This window comes from Pteropus alecto, unplaced genomic scaffold, assembly GCF_000325575.1.
Source record: "Pteropus alecto unplaced genomic scaffold, ASM32557v1 scaffold21, whole genome shotgun sequence".
In the NCBI taxonomy this organism is placed as follows: Eukaryota; Metazoa; Chordata; class Mammalia; order Chiroptera; family Pteropodidae; genus Pteropus; species Pteropus alecto.
Window position 1 is genome coordinate 18,926,878 of NW_006436282.1, and position 8,505 is coordinate 18,935,382.

At 45.2% G+C, this 8,505-nt stretch overlaps 2 pseudogenes; both read right to left on the reverse strand.

The window, feature by feature from the left end:
• Positions 1-777: 777 nt before the first annotated feature.
• Positions 778-1,285, reverse strand: LOC102886576 (annotated as a pseudogene).
• A 5,014-nt stretch (positions 1,286-6,299) lies between these two features.
• LOC112479846 lies at positions 6,300-6,418 on the reverse strand (annotated as a pseudogene).
• Between the last annotated feature and the right edge of the window lie 2,087 nt (positions 6,419-8,505).

Here is an 8,505-nt window from a genome sequence, read left to right on the forward strand (position 1 = left end):
CTGAGGGCGGCGAGTGCGTTGCCTGCAGCCTTCCCGGAGAAGTGAGGGCTCACGACCAGAAAGCGAACTGAGTTCCAGGAGAAATTTTTTTCTGGCACACTGAAGATTGTAGAGGCATTGGCACTGTGACTCCTCACAGAAATGCTACTGAATACAGATCAGGAAACCGAGGTGCAGAGAGGTAAAGCAGTGGAGCAGGTGGGGCCTCAGGCGGGAGCCCCTCTACTGAGACTCGCCCTCCTGAAGGATGGGAGGGATCTCCCGGTTCTAGTCCAAGTTGCTGTTTCATGTAAGGAAAGGACCACAGGGGACTATGGTGAGTTCGAATAAATTTGGGGGAAAAAAATAGCTCCACTGGGGATGGCAGCCATAGCCTCAAAGCTCTGTTTCGTTTTATGGTGCCACCATAAAGTCATTCATTCATTCGTTCTTCCTTTTGTTTATTCAATGAACAGGCACATTGAGAGCCCATTGTGCGCCAGAGTTTGGGTGGGCAAGCCCCAGTCAGGCCCAGTCCCTGCTCCGCAAAGGCTGGTGCCTGCGGAGGGCACACACGCGTATGGGCAGTTTCTTTCAGGGTTGTTTTTGTTTTTATTTTTATTTATTTATTTTTCTGCTGACAGGACACTTTATTGTGGGGGGCGGGTGGAGGGAGAGCGGGGGTGGGGGGGCACGCCGTGTGGGAGGCGGAGGCTGTGATGGACAGGCCCAGAGCCCACCCCAGGGGATTTTCCTGGACATCAGGTGTACCTCCATGCAGGTTTAGCGGAAACACCATCATGGATGAGACCCCCAGAGGGCAGCGCTGAGTCTGCCAAGCAGCAGGGCCAGCAGGGATGCCCGAGGCTCGATGTCGATGGTCGGAAAGCGGTGGCTGTTATCTGCGCACAGGAACACCGTCCCGGCCCACCCGGAACCCCTCGAAGTTCCAGGCAACGTCGTTGCGGCATCCCGGAGACCAGGTAATGAACTTGGGATCGGTCATGAGCGCAACAGTGACGTCACTGGGCGCGGGCAGAAGGCGAGGAGTGGGTGCCATTCACCGCGCACTTCTCGAAAAGCGTGAAGTTGGGCTCGAACCTGCCGCCAGGTCGCACGTACTTGAGGGACCTCAGGATCTCTTCGTTCCTGGCGTTGGCCTGATGCCCGCACTGGTTGCACAGAGGCAGAGCACCACCAGACTCCGCGGCCCGAGGCGCCGCTGCAGCTCCTTCATCCGGGTGTATGTCCTGAACGTATTCCAATTTGATCCGTCTCCAATTACATTGAACTTAATTTTTAACATTTACCGGATTCGAAGTTTAATATTTGATTTTTTAAAAAATCAATGGGCTAGATCAATATATATTTGGTCAATTGAGTTATGACAAAGGTACCGAAGCAGTTTAATTATAAAAAGATAGTTTTTTCAATAAACGATGCTGAAACAAATGGATATTTATATGGAAAAAAAATGATTCTTGACCTTTATCCCACATTGGACACGAAAGTTAATTCGAGTGATTTATAAACCTAAATGTAAAAGCTGGAATTATAAAACATAGAAGAAAAGAAAGGATATAATCTAAAAGATAAATTTGACTTGATTAAAATAAAAAATTACGATTCTTTGAAAGCAATCCAGATATATGTCCACAAAACATATATCTCACCAATCCTCCCCAAAAAACTTGTTTCTAGACTATATAAATTCTTCTTACAATTTAGTAATAAGAAAACTCAGTTTTTAAAATGGATAATAAATATGAATAGAAATTTCCCAAAAGAAAATATATAAATAGTCAAAAAGCACATGAAAAGCTGTTCAACATCTCTTATCAGAGAACTAGAAATCAAAACCACAATGAGCTATCACCACATATCCATGAGAACAGCTAAAAGTTACGATTGACAATACTAAGTGTTGCTGAGTATGTGGAGCAACTGGAACTCACACACTGTGTGGGAATATAAAAACGTCTGCTTTGGAAAACAGTTTGGCAATTTCTTGTAAAGTTAGTTATACCATACCAGACTTGACAATTCCAATCCTAGGTAATTAACCAAGAGAAATAAAAACATATATCCCTACAAAAATTGTGCATAAATGTTCGTAGTAGCTTTATTCATAATAGTTAAAAACTGGAAACAACCCAAATGGCCATTAACTGTTGAGTGGATATGCAAATTATAGTATATTCATTCAGCGAAATACTACTCAGCAACAAGAAAAGAGCTTCTGATGCATGAAACAACATGGATGAACCTCAAATATATTGTGCTGAGAAAAAGGAGCTGGAAACCAAAGACTACATGATGCAGGCTTTTATTTCTACTTAATCTTAGAAAAAGCAAAACTAATCTATAGTGACAGAGAGCAGAGCAGTACTTCCTTAGGGTTAGGGATGGAGGAGACTGCAGCACACTTATTAGGGTGTTGGAAATAGTCTGTTTCTTTCTTTCTTTCTTTCTTTCTTTCTCTTTCTTTTTGGAAATAGTCTGTTTCTTAATTGAGATCATCATTATGTGACAGTGTATACACTCATCAAAACTCATTGAACTGTATACTTAAAAAGCGGAGGCACTTTATTGTATGCAATTATACCTCAATAAAATTGATTTAAAATGAAAAATTAAAACTAATCACGAGCATCTGAGTAAGTACTAGCATTTATTTTTACAAAGGGTTCAAAATATACAAACCAATTTCTTAATCAAGTTTTCTCATACAATAAACTAGAGAAATACTATATGTAAGAAAAACTCCATATCTTGACCGTGTTCTTGCTGCAATCTAAGGATCTGGAAAATAATAATGCATTCGTCAGATAACTAAGAAAGAATAGAAGAGGAAGAGCTCCCCTCAAATCCTTGAAAGAATCATTTGTTCCTACTTAATGAGTTTTTTACTGCTCTGATGCCAAGGAGAAGTGGGAAGCTGGCCATTTATCTACACGGCACCACAAATTCATAAATACTGAATATGCTTTGTCCCTTCTCCTTCTAGAATTTCTACAGTTGTATAGAATGTGGAACAGATTGGCCTACCATTAGAGCCAGGAGAAGGGAGAATGAATTTCCACGCTGGCATAAGAAAAGTCTGTGATGCAAATACAACTTTATTGTCTGGTGAAATGGCAGAGTGTAGAAATAAACATACTATATTTCTTTTGCTTTGAGCGTTATATTTCATTGACAAATAGCATGCATTTTATAACACAGGCTGCTGACATCTGTTATAAATAAGTCTCTGGAACAGCCTTTGGGCACGTCCCTCTCCCCAAAAGCTAGATTAAAATGCCTTAGTGCTGTGGGATGGATGCCTGTGGTGTTCTGTGGAATGTACATAGACAATGAAAGCTGTGCCCCAAGTGCATCCTGGGAGAGGAGACCTGAATGTTCTGAAGGAGAAGGAATTCACTGCGAAACTTAGCTAAGTCACCCTTTTGGAATACAGTAAGTTGGCAGGGGTGAATTTTTTGGCAAAGCAAATGGCCTCTTGCATAACCAGTGTTTTACAGGGCAGGGCCAAACATTAAACAATGTGTCTTCTCAGTATCTTAAAGTGTGAAACAGCGGATTTGATTATTTTTTTTGAAAGTTTCTTAAACAAAGGACTCCTCCCTCCCCTTTTACCTGGGTCCTGTCTGGACTCAGGGGAGCAGCACTCATTGGCCATTTGCATGTGGTCCTGGATGAGGACCCCATTAATCAATATTTGCCTTTGCCCCTGCCTATTTGGGAGGTAGCAAATAGATGCAGCTGGTGTATGGACTGTAGAATAAAAACACTGCCTTACATAACTGTTTATTAATATGTTGGGGGCGGCGGTGGCAGGAGATAAGAATCTTTGCAGTGGAGATCTCTTCCAGATGGATATCCTTGTGAAAACAGGGGTGCTATTTTTCTCTGATGAAACAATGACTAGAAAAGCCTCAAAGATGTTCAAGGTCACCTTCTGGCCACCACCTGGGTTAGCAGGGCTTCTCCCTGGGATCATGTCTGCTTTTCTTTTTCTTTGTACTGTCTTCAAAATATAGACAGCTTCCAAAATCTGTCTATTTGTTCTCTCGACACTCGGCAATCCCATTCTTCTCACATTTTCATCTTTCATCCATCCAGTGCCTGCTCTGGCCTGACATGGCATCTGCAAAGGTGAATCCAACCCAGGCATGGCCCTCTGGATGCTCACAACCTTAAAGGAAGCCACACACAGGCCCCTGATTGAGCGGCAAGTATATGACAGAGACGTGTTCGGAGTACAGACCACTGTATTCATGATGGTGTGACAGAGGACGTGATTCCAGGGGTCAGGGGGTTGTTTGTGGAGATGTCATGATCGTGAAAGTCAAATAAGGAGTTGGCCAGGGAGAAAGGGGCTCAGGGAGGTGAAGGGCATTCATTCCAGGTAGAAGGAGTATTACGAACAAAGCCATCAAATTGCCTTGGGGAATTACAAATTTATTGACTTGACTTATAATATGAATTGCAAACTCTCTTGTGGATCTTACAATGTGCAAGGCACTGTCCAGGCCTTTTTCATACTCCTACCTGTCGTTCAGAGCCCAGCCCAAACGATGCTTCTGGTAGACAGCGTTTCTCTCCCTCCCACTTTCTGTCTATGCACCTAATTCCTCCAAGTGCTCCAAGGACTTCTCGCATCTGCCCGTGCCTTCCATCTCTCCCTGATCTCACCTTCCCAGCTGCCCCTCAAAAGTCTCCCACCATCTTGGTGACACAGACGTCATGTCCATTTCCAGATATCGTTGTTTCCCCACAGGAAAGCTTTAGTGTATTTAAAATCAACTTTTTTTTTTTTTTTTTGGTTTCACACTTTGAGTAATCCTAGGTTTTTTTTCCATTCCATATATTGTGAAAAGCAGTTGGCTTAATGTCTCACATAGTAGGTAATAGTTGTTTTTGCTCGATTCACCTCCTTGTCTTTGCTCACGTTCTCTCCTATGCCCTCGTAGAAACTATTTCTTTAAGCTCCCTCAGATCACTTAAAGCTAAGACTTTCCTTTCACGAACATCAGTATTAACTGAGCACACACACTCCAAGCATTGAGAATAGCGTGGCGGAGGAGACAGATGTGGGGAGAGGACTCCATGTGTTTGGTGCCTGGGAACAGGCAGCAGGGGAGACAGGTACGTGCTGGGGGAGGTTTCACCCAGGCACTGAACCAAGTTCAGTTTCGAAGGAGAAGATGGCTATCACCAGGTGCACGGCAAGCGATGGCAGACAGCAGGTGGCTGGATAATGGTGGCTGAGGATGGAACATTCCAGGCGGAGTGGAGAGAAAGAAGGCCGGGTCTCATTTATGCAGTCCGTTCTCTCAGCGCCGTTGCTCTATTGCCTTGGGTGTTCCACTTAATGGACATCTGGTCTCCCCAGCTCTATTTCAAGTGTCTTAAGGACAAAGATGCTGCCACTTCCTTGGGATTCCACGAAATTACTAGAAGTAGCAGGCGCGATTAAGAACAGATGCTGGGTAGGTGTTGGAGGAGTGAGTGAAAGTCTGCAGGGGAGGGCTCCTTTAAACGGAATGGAAGGCTTTCATCCCCCTGTGTAAAGATAGCTCCTCTCATGCCTTGAAACGAAGAGTGAACAGACGATCAATGGCTTCTTGCTTCTGGCCTGGGTGTGGTAGCATCCAGGACATTAATATGCTGTTGGGCCCTTTCCATGGCCATTTGTTTCCTGAAGTTGCACTGCAGCGTTTCCAAGGTCCTTGGCTTGCTCTCTGACCCTCGGGGAGGGAGTACCTCTTCTCCTTCTCTCTCTCTCTCTCTCTCTCTCTCTGTTTACGAACAAGATAATGTGTGTTAAATTGCCTTGGCTTAACTGGGCAATTGTGCACCTTTAAAAGGTAGAGGGAAATGTTTCTCTGCAGTCAGATTGGCCTATAATGCACATCTGTTCTCTTGACCGAACTCCAGCATTCGGCAAACTCCGCAACCTGGCCCTGGCTGGTGGCCCAGGACTGGCAGGAGAGTCTGTGGCCAGCCAGCTGGGTTTCCGGCTGTCCAGAGGCGCCGGAGGGTGACAGTCAAAGGACTCAAAATTCGTGGGTCCCCCACGGCTTCAGGATGTCCCCAGGAAATTCACAAAGAGCTCAGGAGGGATCCAGAGGAAAAGGCAGGAGAAGTGGAGAGGGTTTGCTTCGAGAAAAGGGATGCTGAGGGGACGTTTGAGTGGATGCTGAAACTAGAATCTGCAGGATTTTTTTTTTTTTTTTTTTTAAGGGAGGCAACCCTTGGTTGACCTCACAGATTGCAAGGACCTTGTCAGCTTACAATCCCTTATTTTTTATTTTTTATGCCTATAGCACCTGGTCTTCCTAGGTGGTCTCCCATCCAAGTACTAATAAGGCCTGACCCTGCTCAGCTTCCGAGATCAGACGGGATCAGGTTTGTTCAGAGTGGCATGGCCATAGCCTGAAGCTGCAGGAATTTTCATTTTAGAAGATGACCTACAAGGGGTTGAATTCAGTTAAGCCAGACGCATTTTTGTCTTTTCCCGAACTCTGGCTTTCCCCAGATTCTATGCATGGGTTCCACACGTAAGTAAATTCCCATGAACAATGTGTAGCCACAAATGAGAACTGTGCAGAATTAAGCCCAGTTGTTTTCATTTCCAAAGACCTTCAAAAGATACCCAGCATGCCGCAACTTTCCCCCACCTTCACGACCTCCACTTCTTCCCCAGCTGCCATCGCTGCTCACCTGGATCATCTCACCTGGTCTCCTTGCTTCTCTGCCCTTGCCTCAACACAGTCTATTCTCAACATAGGTACCAGAATTTGCCTCCTAAAATAGGGCGGGATTGTTGTCACATCTGTGCTCAAAATGCTCCAGTGGCTTCCCATCTGATGAGGAATAAAAGTCGAGATCTTCGTATTGGCCACCAAGGCTCTCGGCCACCCCTCCTCTTGTTAATCTTGACCTCGGTTCCTCCTTGCCCCATTGCTCGCTCTGCTCCAGCCGTGCTGACCTTCTGCTCCTTTGATTGGAATATTCTTCCCCCAGAAGTCTTTCATTCTTCAGCTGGCCCCTTAGTTCACTCCCTCATCATCTTCAATTCTTTGCTCGAATGTTGCCTCCTCCATAAGGCCTTCTTGTCGACCCCATTTGACATTGCTCTCCTGGCCACCCAGCACTTCCTGCTTCAGTTTTTCCACAGTCCTCATCAACCTCCGACATATTATTGATGCTATATTTTGGTTTCCTATTTATGTTCAACTTGACTTTTGTCTGCTGTTGTTCACTGCTGGATCCCCAGTGCCTGCTGGACACAGAGTTGGTGCCCAATAAAAATTGGTGGAATGAATGAGTGGCTGACAGAACATTGAATCGGTATGAGCAGGCAATGTAAGATGAAAATCTTAGAAATCTGAAAATGTACAAACAACAAGGGCTTCTGAGAACAAAGGGACTTAATCTTATGTTTGAATGATAACTAGCGCAGGAAATAATACAGGCGAGCATCGGATGGAGATCGTAACCACTAAATTCAACATTCTGGTTGAGAAGTCATACACTGCTTCTCGCTCAATTAAGAAAGGGAAACTATAAGATGCAGGCATTAGTGAGAAAAAGCAGAATGACTTAAACATGAATATCCATTTGCTTTTCCATTTAATAAACACTTCACGGTTATTTTCCCTGTGCAAGTCACTGTGAGGAGGCTATGGGGGACCCCAAAACAAACCAGGCACCTCCTTCTGATTATACACACATACTCACTTTCAGGGGTATAAGGTGAACACATATTTGCCAAAAACCCAACGCAGAATGTGACAAGTGCAGAGGTTGGGGGCCTGGGAAAACTCATGGAGGACATGGCATTGGACCTGAGCCATGAAGGCTGTGTGTGAGTTAGAGACTATAGTGTGGGAAGCAGGCATTCCTAGTTGAAGGGAGAAATAATAAAGGGACCCACGCCCAAGGGCAGGCACCTGTTCACGTGTTAGCCCCATCCACATACCAACCTGGCTCCATTTCTCAGAGAAAAGTCATTTTCGAAGCTTCTGCCAAGGAAGAGGTGATATAGAATAAATTCAGCACCCTCCCCTTCCATGCTTTCATCCCATGGTTTCAATGTGTGGTCCCTAAACCAGCAGCATCAGCAATACTTAGAGGTTAGAAACGCATGTTCTCAGGCCTCCCCCCAGACCTAATGATTCGGAAACTTGGAGGTGGTACCCAGCAGTCTGCGTTTCAACAAGCACTTCAGGTGACTCAGAGAACTGCTACTGTGGTACTTTCCTCATTGACATTCCCTGATCAGCAGACTTAACTCAGCAGTTGTGGCGTCCCCAGGGGAGAAATCTGGAACTCAGTAGAAAATGCCAAGATCATACCACAGGAGCCCATTATTACCCTGGCCTGTGACAAAAAATGGGCCCAGCGTGTAACGGGCTGAAGAATGGCACAACGGCTCAGACCATTCCTCCTGAGAAGCTAACTTAGCCCTTTCCGAGCTTGGGCATCCCAGAGACTCACGTGGTGTCCCCCCCGCCCCGC